Below are 14355 nucleotides of genomic sequence, written 5' to 3' on the forward strand. Positions count from 1 at the left end.
CTTCAGCTTGATAAATATGCTTTTTTTAGTAATGAATATATGAACCTCTGGTTTTCAAAACGATAAATTAAAAACCAGTCTTACATACATCATTTTAATCATGTAATAATTCAGTTCCTACATCTGCCAAGTGGGCGGAGAGGTTCTTTAGTGAATAGTTTTACTGCGTCTGCGATTGGCTGAAGTAAACCGTAGGGTCCTACGACGTTGCGGCCTTTGCAGAATTGTATGTAGCCTAGGACTTTTCGTTCTACTAGTGTTAGGAATGCTATGGCCAGGAGAATGGGGATAATTAGGCATAAAATGTTAGCAATAAACATCTTGTTAAGAGGAGTTGAACCTCTGATTATAAAGGCTTAAGTTTTATGCAGTTACCGGGCTCTGCCATCTTAACAAACCCTGGCTTGGGGTTGGTTGTTGAGGGGTTGATTAGATTTAGATTAATTCATCTATTTAACTTTAGGGTGCTCTTGTGGAGTGGGCCTTGTTTCTCTTGTCCTTTCGTACTGGGAGAAAAGGTTTATAGATAGAAACCGACCTGGATCATTCTGGTCTGAACTCAGATCATGTAGGACTTTAATCGTTGAACAAACAAACCATTAATAGCTGTTGCGCCATTGGGGTGTCCTGATCCAACATCGAGGTCGTAAACCCTATTGTCGATATGGACTCTGAAATAGGATTGCGCTGTTATCCCTAGGGTAACTTGTTCTGTTGATCAATTGCTTGGGTCAATTAGTGGCATTGAAGTATGTTGACTGGTTAGGTCTAAATGTATAGCCATTCGGAGGTTTGTTTATGCTCCGAGGTCACCCCAACTAAAATTGTTAGTCTAGGTTGCGGGCGGTTGTTCCTGTTGGTTTGTGGGGATTGCAGTTAGGCTAGTTAATTGAAGCTCCATAGGGTCTTCTAGTCTTATAGGTCTATCCCTGCCTCTGCACGGGGAGGTCAATTTCACTGATTGGAAGTAGGAGACAGTAAAATCCTCGTTGGGCCTTTCATACAAGTCCTTAATTAGAGAACAAATGATTATGCTACCTTTGCACGGTCAGGGTACCGCGGCCATTGAACATACGTCACTGGGCAGGCGGTGCCTCTAATAATTGTTATGCTAGAGGTGATGTTTTTGGTAAACAGGCGGGATTTGTGTTTGCCGAGTTCCTTCTACTTCTTTTAATCTTTCCAGCGTGCACGCCTGTTTTGGGTTAACAATAGGTGGGACTTGAAAGTGTTTAGTGGTGTGTAGAAGTCTGGTTGTTAACTATCAGTGGTGGGTCCGTTCTGATATAAGCTTGTGCATGGAGAAATTTATTCTTGCTACTTATATTAACATTATTTCTTCTATTATCATAGATTAGTCCAGTAGGGATTTAGGAGTTGGGGGCTCATTTTGGAATTTTTGGTGGTGGTGGTGTTGTTGAGCTTGGACACTTTCTTTATTGGTGGCTGCTTTTGGGCCTACTATGGAAGGCAGAAGGAGGTTACTCTCTAGGCGGGGTTCATCCCTTGTCAACAGAGCTGTACCTCTGTTGACTATATTTAGAATTTGCATTGGGACTTAATGTTATGTTCTTTGGGCAAATTTTAAGTTGAACTTAGATTCGGTTTCTGGACAACCAGCTATCGCCAGGCTCAATTGGCTTTTCACCTCTACCTGAAGATCTTTTCACTATTTTGCCACATAGATGAATCGGCTCTTTGCGCTGTCCGCAGGTAGCTCGTCTGGATTCGGGGTTCTTAACTGAAGTGCTCTTTGCAAGGGTTTTTCTAGTTAACTCATTACGCAAAAGGTAAAAGGGTGGGTCTTTGATATTTTACGCTGTTAGTTCTTCTTTCATCTTTCCCTTGCGGTACTTTCTCTATGGCGCCTATTTATAATTTCTATCACATATACTTTTATGGGGTAAATGATTTGATTTTTGGAGTAGTGCTAGGTGGGTTGTAAGTTATGTAGGGCTAGGTCTGGCTCAAAGTGGTCTGTTTAGTTGAAATCTTCTGGGTGTAAGCCAGGTGCTTTTGTTTTAAGCTACACTTTGATTTTTTCCAAGCACACTTTCCAGTATGCTTACCTTGTTACAACTTGTCTCTTCTAAGGGGGTGTCTATGGTATGGATAATATGTTTATTGGTTATAGGCAGGTTGAGGAGGGTGACGGGCGGTGTGTGCGTGCTTCGTGGCCTGGTTCAATTAAGCTCTCTATTCTTAAGTTACTTCTAAATCCTCCTTTGGCTTCTAGGGTTTCATAGAAACTTCCGTTGGTTTTCTTTTGTAAGAAAATGTAACCCATCTCTTTCCACCTCATAGGCTACACCTTGACCTAACGTGCTTGTGATTAATAATTGTGCTTACTGTGGCTCTCTTCAAGGTTTGCTGGGGATGGCGGTTTATAGGCTGTGTTGGCTAGGGGTGGTGAGGTTTATTGGGGTTTGTCGATTATAGGACAGGTTCCTCTAGGGGGATGTGAAGCACTGCCAAGTCCTTTAAGTTTTAGGCTATTGCTAGTAGTACTCTGGCGAACATTTTGGTTAGTTAAATGTCTGGGTTTAGGGCTAAGCATAGTGGGGTATCTAATCCCAGTTTGGGTCTTAGCTATCCTGTATTCGGGGCTATTAAAGTCACTTTAGTCACTTATTTTATTTTGACTGTAGCTTTTTATGGCTTAGTTTTGGTTTAACTTTATTCATCTGGTTTCCTTAAACACGTTTTACGCCGATGAATATTAATTTGGGTTAATCGTATGACCGTGGTGGCTGGCACGAAATTTACCAACCCTTGTGTGCTAGTATGGCTAAGTCAAACTTTCGTTTATTACTTAATTTTTATCACTGCTGTTTCCTGTGGGGGTGTGGTTGAGCAAGGCGTCGTGAGCCACATTGGGTTTGTGAGCTTGATACCTGCTCCTTTTGGTCTGGCGGACTTAGAGGGCATTCTCATCGGGGCGCGGATGCTTGCATGTGTAAGTTTACTAAAAACTAATAGTAAGGTCAGGACCAAAGCTGTGTGTTTATGGAGTTGTGGTGTACTCATCTAGGCATTTTCAGTGACTTGCTTTGTGTTTAAGCGACATTAACTTGTGTGAGGCGCCTATAGTGGGGCTTGGTTGCAATTTGGGGTGAGTCCTTTATGGTATAGATTTGAGGTATGTTGGCGACATGCGTTAAAATGGAAAAATTTTCATTGAAATTTAATTATAATTTCATCAAGACATAGGCTTTTTTCACAGTAGAAATTCCAAAATGCTTGAGTGCTATGTCAGTATTGGCGTAAATGGAAATATTGCTATTACAGTGATAAAAAATAGGAGTATCGTCGCTTACTAGGCACTTGTGTTATTGTCCTGCTTTTGGGGTTTGACACGACGCGAAAGTAGCACGGGGATGCGGTTGTGAGTGTAGGGGGATGGGGGGGGTTTGCTGAGTATGCCTATGCGTAGCTTCGCACTATGTCCTGCGACCATTGAATAAATAACCTGAGACCATTAACTCTGAATTCCTCGGGACCATTGAATGAATGTCCTGCAACCACTGAACGAGTGTTCTGTGACCATTCAGACAACCTTCCCGGCCCCATCGACTAAGCTGTGGTTTGTGGGCTGCCTATGTTGACTGCGTCGACCCTTCAATTTAAGCCCGGCTACAAGTTAATTGACTGCTGCGAGGCCTATACCTAGGCCATAGCTGAGTGATAGCGATTCCCCCCCCCCCCGCCAAAAAAAAAGATACCAAATGCATGACACCACAGTTATGTGTGATCATGGGCTGATTAGTCATTAGTCCATCGAGATGTCTTATTTAAGGGGACCGTATGGGTGATTACTGGTGGTATGGCCCTGAAGAAAGAACCAGATGCCAGGTATAGTTCCACTATAGAAACCCCCATGATTGATGGGCCCGGAGCGAGAAGGGGGACACTTATTGGGTGGGTTGCTGGTTTCTCGAAGCTTGCTGATTAAGGAAAGATAAGGGAAGAGGTAAGCATGGTGACTGGGATTATTTCAAGTGATGCACTATGTATGATCAAGAATTTGATGTACTATGTAATATATATAACTACTAGTATATAGATGATATCCATGGGGAATATAGATGTATGCATGATGAAGCATAGGGCCGACCCCACGCCTGGGTATGCGCGGGGTCAGGTTAAGTGTGGGTGTTTTAATACTGGTGTGGCACATTGTGATTGTGGTGATCATGCAACCAGAGGGTAGTTTAATGAGAATACCAGCTTTGGGAACTGATGGTGGGGCCAGTAGTGGCCTCCTCCTTGAAGTGTCCTCGGAAGCGTGTGCTTCATTTTTGGCTTACAAGACCAGTGTAATTTGTTATACTATGGGGACTGTTATCATTTTATTAAGTTGTTTTCGATTGGGCCTGCTGTGGGTATTAGGATTAGAATGATGGAGAAATATGAGATTGATGCTAGTTGGCCGATGATAGTGAATGGGTGTTCTACTGGTTGTCCTCCAATTCATGTTAGGATTAGTAAGTTGGCCACTAGCATTCAGAATAGACATTGGCTGATTGGTCGAAATATTAGGCATCATTGTTTTGCTGTATGAAGTATAGGAATGATTATTAGTACTAGGATGGAGGAGCAAGGACTAAAACACCTCCAAGTTTGTTAGGGATAGAGCGTAGGATGGCATAGGCAAAGAGGAAATATCATTCTGGCTTAATGTGTGGTGGAGTGTTGAGTGGGTTTGCTGGGGTATAGTTGTCCCAGGAGGTCTGGGTAGAACAGTACTAGTGTTAGTGTGATGAGGATTATAGGGAATAGGCCTAGGATGTCTTTCACGGTATAGTACAGGTGGAATGGGATTTTGTTGGAGTCTGATGAGATGCCAAGTGGGTTGTTTGATCCGGTTTCATGTAGGAAGAGCAGGTGTGTCAGTGTAAGGGCTAGGATGATGAATGGGAGGATGAAGTGTAAGGCGAAGAAGCAGGTTAGTGTGGCTTTGTCTACAGAAAATCCACCTCAGATTCACTCTACTAGGTTTGTTCCGATGTGTGGGATGGCCGAGAGTAGGTTTGTAATTACTGTTGTGCCTCAGAATGATATTTGTCCTCATGGTAATACGTAGCCTATGAATGCTGTGGCTATGACGGTGAATAGTACGATAACTCCGATGTTTCAGGTTTCTAGGTAGGAGTAGGAGCCGTAGTACAGGCCACGGCTGATGTGTAAGTATAGGCAAACAAAGAATATTGATGCTCCGTTAGCGTGGAGGTAGCGGATGATTCAGCCGTAGTTTACATCTCGGCAAATGTTTTCTAATTCCACTCCAGTGTGCTCTGAAATGTAAATAAATTTTTCACTAGGAGAAGGTGCTATGGTCAAATAATTCTGAGTCATATTGTATACTCTATCTTAAAGAATTATAATATACATTTTCATATGCAAGAAATAACAAAGAGTTCCACTGATAAAGAATCATGTTTAACTTTGTTTAACCCAATAAACAGACATTTTCATTTTGGTAATTATATGTATTGATATTTTGCAGAGCACGGCTTTCAAATGTCTCTCTTCATGTGTAATGAACTATGTGTGCATTAAAAGGTAAAATGGGAATTACCAACAAACCTATTCTGCATTGGTTTATGGTCCTTAGAGGTGGAGGTATGCAGTAATGTTATGTAATAATGTTGCAGTAAGGTATCAAGGTGTGGAAATAGAATCAATATGCCCTTGGTTTCCATCACCACTTTTTTTTCCATTTGGTAAATAGTTCAATCTTGCTAAGTTTAACTTAGAGCCTTTTCTCAACATATTTACATTAAACAAATATTAATAAATGTTACCACCACAGCCAAAAGAAAAGTTCTGCCAGGGATATTAATGGAATCAAAGATGATAAAAATGCATAAATACCTTATGTTGAAAATATTATTTGGTTTCACATATATATTGTATGTGAAATTGAATGAGAACAACGATGTTATTTGAACTTTTCTTATCTAGTATGAGGAATATAAAGATTAAAATTACGATTATTCCTTTATCTCATAGGAAAAAAAAGAGATAAGTTTTTTACTTCAAGGTTTGAAGTAAGTAAAATAAAGCACAGTATGAAGACACTTTTATCCCAAGATAGAAACCTCAGTGTATTGTATATAATTCAAACTTCTTCAATCCCTACACTGAGTCAGACAACATTGGCTATAGATATGCCTCCAAAGTGTCTTTTGAATCATGCTCCCACTCCACTCCCATTGCCTTAGTCCATAACTATTCCTCTATGCTTTGAATCTCTCCTGTTTCAGTGTTCCATCACACAGATGGCATAATTAAAATTAAAAACACACAAACATATCTGCTCAAGTGTCTGTATTTAAGCAGTGTTAGACTAGAAGAGCAAGTCCATAGTCCTTAATTTCATGAATCCTTTTTTTTGGTCCAGCTCCTCCTACCTTTCCTGAACCTTCTCCATTTGCTTCTTTGAAATTCTTTCAAAATCTACTAAATCTTTGGGAGGGGCAAGATGGTGGCATAGAGAGGAGTGGAAGCTAAGTAGTCCCCCTGGAACAACTACCAAAAACCAGAAACAACTAGTAAATAATCCAGAATAACTGTGGGGGGACAAACAAGACCATCCATTCATCATACACCAACCTGAATTGGGAGGAATGCCCAAGAACACAGCATAAAATCTGTAAGTAAAACCTGAGGATCCAAGTCAGGAGATCCCCTCCCCGATAGCCCCAGCTGCAGAGCCTCATGGTGCCAGAGAGAAGCTCTCTCCCAGCAAGCGAATATAGCTCAGCTGAGCTCCAACTGGGGTTTTAAGTAGCGAGTGTGAATTGCTCACTACAGGTACGCATCCCCAGAAAACAGAGGCTATGAGTGACGACTGACCTGGGAGAGCTGGAGGGTCGCCTTGGACTGGGTCTGAAGGGGACTATCTGTTTCTTTTTTGGCTCAGTGGAGAAAGCCCCAGTCATTTTCAGTTTCCAGGGCTGTGAAGCAGAGAAGGGTGGAGACAGCACAAGAAAGTGAGACCACAGAAATGCTAATGACCTCCACCTGGGGGCTCTGTCTTCTCTAGGAGGAAAGGGGTGGGACTCTTTCCATTCAGAACCAGACCCCAGAGCCTGGGGGAACATGGCCATACATCCTCACACCAGTCAAGAATTATAGGCTAACAGGCATCACCTGCTGGGCAGAAAAGCACAGTGATCCAAGGCATCAAAGGGTGGAGCAATTTTCTAAGACACACCCACAGGGAAACCAGATACTGAATATTTCTTCCCTCTGGGACCTGAGCCTGTTCTGGTCTGGGAAAACCTGATTTGGATAACCAAGGAAACCATGCCTAGACAACAGAAAATTACAACCTACACTAAGAAAAACAAAGTTATGGCCCAGTCAAAGGAACAAACGTACACTTCAACTGAGATAGAGGAATTTAAATAACTAATGCTAAATCAATTCAAAAAGTTTAGAGAAGATATTGCAAAAGAGATAGAGGCTGTAAAGGAAGCACTGGACATGTATACGGCAGAAATCAAAAGTTCAAAAAAACAACTAGTAGAATCTATGGAAATGAAAGGCACAGCACAAGAGATGAAAGACACAATGGAAACATACAACAGCAGATCTCAAGAGGCAGAAGAAAACACTCAGGAACTGGAGAACAAAACACTTGAAAGCCTACACGCAAGGGAGCAGATGGAGAAAAGAATGAAAAAAATATGAGCAACGTCTCCGGAAACTCAAGGATGAAACAAAGTACAATAATGTACGTATCATTGGTGTCCCAGAAGGAGAAGAGAAGGGAAAGGGGGCAGAAGCAATAATAGAGGAAATAGTTAATGAAAATTTCCCATCTCTTATGAAAGACATAAAATTACAGATCCAAGAAGTGCAGCGTACTCCAAACAGAAGAGATATGAATAGACCTACGCCAAGACACTTAATAATCAGATTATCGAATGTCAAAGACAAAGAGAGAACCCTGAAAGCAGCAAGAGAAAAAGCGATCCATTACATACAAAGGAAGCTTAATAAGACTATGTGCAGATCTCTCAGCAGAAACAATGGAGGCAAGAAGGAAGTGGTGAGATATATTTAAGATACTGAAAGAGCAAAACCACCAACCAAGAATCCTGTATCCAGCAAAGCTGTCCTTCAAATATGAGGGAGAGCTCAAAATATTTTCTGACAAACAGACAATGAGAGACTTTGTGAACAAGACACCTGCCCTACAGGAAATACTAAAGGGAGCACTACAGGGTGATAGAAGACAAGAGTGCGTGGTTTGGAACACAATTTGGGGGGATGGTAGCACAACAATGTAAGTACACTGAACAAAGGTAACTATGAATACAGTTGAGAGAGGAAGGTGGGGAGCATGTGAGACACCACAAGAAAGGAGGAAAGATAAAGACTGGGACTGTGTAACTTGGTGAAATCTAGAGTATCCAACAATTGTGATAAAATGTACAAGTATGTTCTTTTATGAGGGAGAACAAGCAAATGTCAACCTTGCAAGGTGTTAAAAATGGGGAGGCATTGGGGGAGGGATGCAATCTGCATAAACTAGAGACTGTAACTAATAGAATCATTGTATTATGCTTCCTTTAATGTAACAAAGGTGATATACCAAGGTGAATGCAGATCAGAGTGGGGGATAGGGGAGGCATGTTAGACACTTGACATTGGTGGTATTGTCTGATTCTTTATTCTACTTTGATTTAAGGTTATTTTTCCTTTTGCTGCTTCCTAGCTGTCTTTTTTTTTCCTCTTTCTTTTGCCTCTCTATGTTCTTTGACCCTCCCTCCTGCCTTGTGGAAGAAATGTAGATGCTCTTATATAGATAATGGTGAAGGTGGTGAACACATAAATGTATGACCATGCAGAAAACCATCGATTATTTACTTGGGATGGAATGTATGGTGAGTGAACAAAACCATATTAAAAAAAAAAATGGGTTGATGACAAAACCTCGAGGGCAATATACTGAGTGAAATAAGCCAGACACGTTAGGACAATTATTGCAGGGTCTCACTGATAGGAACTAATTATAATATGTAAACTCATAGACATGAAATATAAGGTACCAAGGTATAGGACGAGGCTTAAGAATGGGGAGTGGTTGCTTAGTATGAGCAGAATGTTCAATTAGGATGAACTTAAATGTTTGGAAATGAACAGGGGTGTTGGTAGCAAGATGTGAGAATAACTAACAGTGCCGAATGGTGTGTGAATGAGGAGGAAAGGGGAAGCTCAGAGTCATATATGTCACCAGAAGGAAAGTTGGAGGTCAAAAGATGGGAATGTATAAAACTGAATCCTATGGTGGGCAATGTCCATGATCAACTTTACAAATACTAGAAATCACTTCCATGAACCAGAACAAATGTATGACAATACAATTAGAAGTTAATAATAGAGGGGCATATAGGGAAGAACTATATACCTATTACAAACTATATACTACAGTTAGTAGTATTTCAACATTTGTTCATAAACAGTAACAAATGTACTATATCAATACTATGAGTCAACAATTGAGGGGGGTTGGTTAGGGATAGGGGAGGATTAGAGTTTCCTTTTCTTTTTTTTTTCTTTTTTCATCTTTCACTTTATTTCTTGTCTGAAGTAATGAAAAGTTTCTAAAAATTGAACAAAAATTAAGTGTGATGGATGCACAGCTGTATGAGGGTACCCAGGGGCAAGTGATTGTACACTTTGGATCTTTGGATAATTGTATGGTATCTGAACAATCTCAATAAAAATGAAAAAAAAATTAAATGAAAATAGGGTGGGATGGGGGAATGGGATGTTTTAGGTGTTCTTTTTTACTTTTATTTTTATTATTTTTTTTTTGGAGTAATGAAAATGTTCAAAAATTGTGGTGATGAATGCACAACTATATGATGGTATTGTGAACTGTGCACTGTGGATGATTGTATGGTATATGAATATATCTCAATAAAACTGAATTTAAAAAAGAAAAAATCTACTAAATCTATCTGTTTGAGAAACTTCCCCTCTGCTAAACGCAACTCTGTCTCTGTTTCTTATTCTCACTCTACCTGACATCTAATTATGAGAACATTAGTTAATTGTATTATTTTGGCTTCTTGGCCACTAAAACAATACTTTGAAATGGGTTGGCTTAAATTATGGAAATTTACTGGCTCATGGTTTTGAGGTTAAGAGAAGTCCAAAACTGAGGTGTTATCAAGGTGTTGCTTTCTCCCAGAAGAACATGGCATCATGGGACTGGCTGCTGACATTGCTTGGTCCTTGGCTTTTCTCATGGCAAGGCATATGACAGCATCTCCTGGATTCTCCCTTCTCTTCCAGGTTCCATTGACTGGCTGCTCTCTCTTGCTTTCTCCCTTTGTGACCTTCCCTATAAGGCTTTCAGTAAGAGGATTAAGACCCAACCTAATTCAGCTGGGGGCCACACTTTAACTGAAGTAACCTCATCAAGAGGTCCTATTTACGAAGGTTCACACCCACAGGAATGGATAAAATTTAAGAACATGCTTTTCTGGGGTACAAACCATGGCATGTATAATTAACACATGGGTTTTTATGGACTTTAATCATGGAATAAATAAGAATGTGTTACATTCCAATTTGTCTCTCAAGTTCCAACTTTATGTTAAATTCTAACTACTAATAATATTTACCATTATTGAATAATTACTGTGTATTTAATGTGCTATTATTAGGTAGTAGGGCAACCAAATGGCTCACAAAATTCAGCTGTGCAAAAAATGTTCTGCATGTTGCTTATAATTTACTTGATTTCTTCATGAGCTCTTATCAACTGATTAGTGAGATGCTAAAAAAATTATGTTCTGTTGGATTTAAACAGGGTCCTATTCAACAATTCAAACTCTATGTTTACTATTATTCAGTGGTAGTGGTAATTAATTATCAATCTCTTCTGATTCTGTGCCCTTCTCCTTTAAAGGTGGCATCTAGTAGACATGCTCACACAGATATCTCACATGCACTCCAAATTCAGCATGCTCAAATTGAAGTGTTTATTCAAATTTCCTTCACCCATCACCGTGATGTTTTCCCTTTTACGTAAACCAAAAATCTAAGGTTTCTCTTCTGCCACAATCAATGAACAAATCCTGCTGATTTCATTTTCTAAAATTTCTTCTCTTTCATTTCCTCCTCTCCTTCTCTCTATTCTACCTCTGCCCTATATCGTAACTTAATAATCACCATTTGGCTATTGAAAGAACCTGCTTCTAGTCCTACCACCTTCAAATACACTCACCATGTTATGGCTTGGGTGCTTTATTTATAATGCAGATCTGACTGTACCTCTAGTTTGCTTCTGCTTCTTACGTCAAGTAATAATTCCCCAGATTCTTGCTTTTGGCATAGAATATAACATGATCACAATCTTTCCAGCCACATTTGCTACTCTTCCCTATCTCATAATTTATACTCTAGTAATCTTAAATGCCCCTAATGTCCTCTCACCTCTCCCTGCCCCATGCCTTTTTACATCATCTTGGCTTTGATCATCATTTCCCTCTTTCTGGGGCACTTTTTCTACCTTTATTTACCTGTATAACTTTCAGCCATTTTCGAGTGCTTAACATTTATAATAACATTATTTTACTTGTGTACATATTTGCCCTAGAACTTAACAAGGCTCTTCAGGACTGGGTAAAAAGCTACATTCGCTAACCTCAAGTGCCCTTCCAACTCTAAAATTCTGATCTATGTTATTTGCCTTGCTGGTCATTCCCACTCCACTACTCTCAAACCAGGTTCTGCCTCTTTTAAAACTCAATTTAAGGCTTTGCAAACTCAGAAAAAAAAAATGGATTCAAGGCAAACATTCAGCTAACTGGATTCTGATAATTCATATATTAGGTGCCAAATCCACAAAAACATCACATAAACATAAACCAAGATCCATTTCTTTCATGAAGTTTCCTTGAGAGAGGGTACACTAATTCCCATTACTCTGCCAATTCCATAAATTTCCCAGTCTTTCCTCCAAAACATTTTTATACACAAGTAAAATTGGTTAAATACAGACTCATAGAATTGTTGGCCTAAAAGACACATTCATTTAGCCCAAACTTTTAATTTTTACAGAAAAGGAAACGAGGCGCAGAGGTAAACTGAAAGACAATGTTAATGAGTTTATGTGTGTAGGTGTGCATAAATATATCCCCATACATATTTGCAGACACATACATACACACAAATATCTATGCTACATAGTGTGTGGATGTATCCCTGTACTCTTCCAGGTTTTAGAAGGATGGAAATCACAGCTACTCCTTGTTGACCTCATCCTTTAAAAAAAAAAAAAAAATCAACATTATCTGATTTTGTTTTTTTGCTCTAAGAGCAAAGGCAAATGTTGACTGACGGAGTGACTGACTCCTACCACAACTCCCCTAAGCCGGAATTAAGACATCTCTTGACCCTGACCTTGTTTCTGTTGGCATCAATCAATCTCATTCATTCACGTCATTGGCAGTCATATCCAGAAACTTGTGGTCACAATGGAGTCTAGTGTATTATTCTTCTCTAATCATTCTTCTCCACATTGCTCTGTCTTTTTTCCCCTCCAGTGTGTGACTGGAAGTCTCCTAAACAGTTGAAATAGCACTTATGTATGTACACTGAAGAGACAGCCGGTATTCAACAAGATATGTCATTTGTAGGCCACTTGTGAATGATTAATCCCTGCTCCCTTCTTTCCTAGCTTCAATGTATGCTCTATAATTAATGCTAATTTTCTGCAATTACTCTAAAGACAATAAAAGTTAAAACTTTCCCCAAGAGGGGCAGGACCAAAATGTATTCTCTTCTGTGGTCTTTGATAAAAGATGCCTGAGTTAGCATGTGAATTGTATGTAGAATGTGAAGCCAGAGCCTTCTTATCAACTGTCCCTCAACACACACATATGAGCACATGTGCACATAAATACCCTACTCCTTGGTGGTCTAAATTCAGAAACTGATTGAGGAGTCTTGCTCCAAGCTTTCTTGAAAGGGAGTCTGAGAGACCAGAGAGAATGGATACCAGGTAAGGTATCAGCTTCCCCCCTGCTTCCACCAGAGCCTTCACATTTTGAACTATTTCATGCTCACTTGCAGACTATATACTTAGTGCCCAGACTAATTCTGACTGAGGCAGAGGCACTGAAGAAGCTCTTCCCCTGCTTTTGATAGGCCTTGCTCAATGTTGCACCCTGTCTCAAATTTGCAACTTGATTTCCTGGTCTGCTGCTTGTCCCCCATGTAAGGAATAAAATGAATGACATATGTGGAGACCTAGACTATTTCTTTCCAATAGAGGTATTTCCAAACTGTGTCCAAATTAAATTATTTAATTTAAGTGGAATAACATAAATTTAAAAATGCAAATGTCCTTATGAGAAGTGGTTATTTAAAGGAAACTCAGCATAATATTTTGTTATTCAAATAATCAATTCTTAGTCCATCTGTTTTGGAAGTTGTATTTCCACAAACAAAATTTTGATTATGCTTATAGATTTCTATAAGTTAGCTATAGCTAAAATCATGTGAGAAAATGAATTAGCAAACCAAAGATCCCTGATCTCTTTATATTATAACTTAGAACAATAAATTTATATTGAGCCTAGAATTGAATGCTTATTTTTGGAGTAATGAGGATAGATAGATAGATATAGATAGATAATATCTAACTCCTTTTCCAGAGGCTGCCTGACTGAAGTGCTTAGGAACCAGCAGGGAGGGCACTAGCTACCCGATTAGAGTCTTATAATCTTAATGACTAGTACTTTCTCTACCCCACCCCTACCCCCCCCACACACACACTCAAGTGAAAGAAGAAATCTTGCTTACCTGTTTGTTCCCATCCCACCAGAAATTAACCTCTAACTAAATTTACACAATGTTCTGAACTTACCTAATATGTTGATATAAATATGCCTTAGGCTAAAATTCTAACATCATTCAAGGAAGGAAGGTTAGAGTCCTTTGTACTGAGTTACAACTAACAACAGGGATTAAAAACTCAAATTTACTTTTTTTTGTTTTGTTTTTCTAATGCATTTTTATTGAGATATACTCACACACCATATAATCTATCCAAAGTATACAATTAATGGCTCACAGTATCATCATACAGTTATGCATTCATCTCCACAATCAATTTCGGAACATTTTCATTACTCCAAAATAAATAAAAAAATAAAAATGAACACCCAAACCATCCCATACCACTTATTCCCCATATTTGAGATCTCTCAGCCATTGAAACTTTATTTTCTTTCATCAAATTGCATTTGCTACAATGACTTTCTTCCCATAATACATAATTTGCACACATTTGAAGTAATATTTCATCCAAATATTTCTAGTATT

General features: G+C 39.3%; 1 pseudogene; it reads left to right on the top strand.

The window, feature by feature from the left end:
• Positions 1 to 2737: 2737 nt before the first annotated feature.
• LOC119506041 overlaps positions 2738 to 14355 on the top strand; it is a 191394-nt pseudogene continuing 179776 nt past the window's right edge.

This window comes from Choloepus didactylus, chromosome 11 (genome assembly GCF_015220235.1).
Source record: "Choloepus didactylus isolate mChoDid1 chromosome 11, mChoDid1.pri, whole genome shotgun sequence".
Taxonomy (NCBI): Eukaryota; Metazoa; Chordata; class Mammalia; order Pilosa; family Megalonychidae; genus Choloepus; species Choloepus didactylus.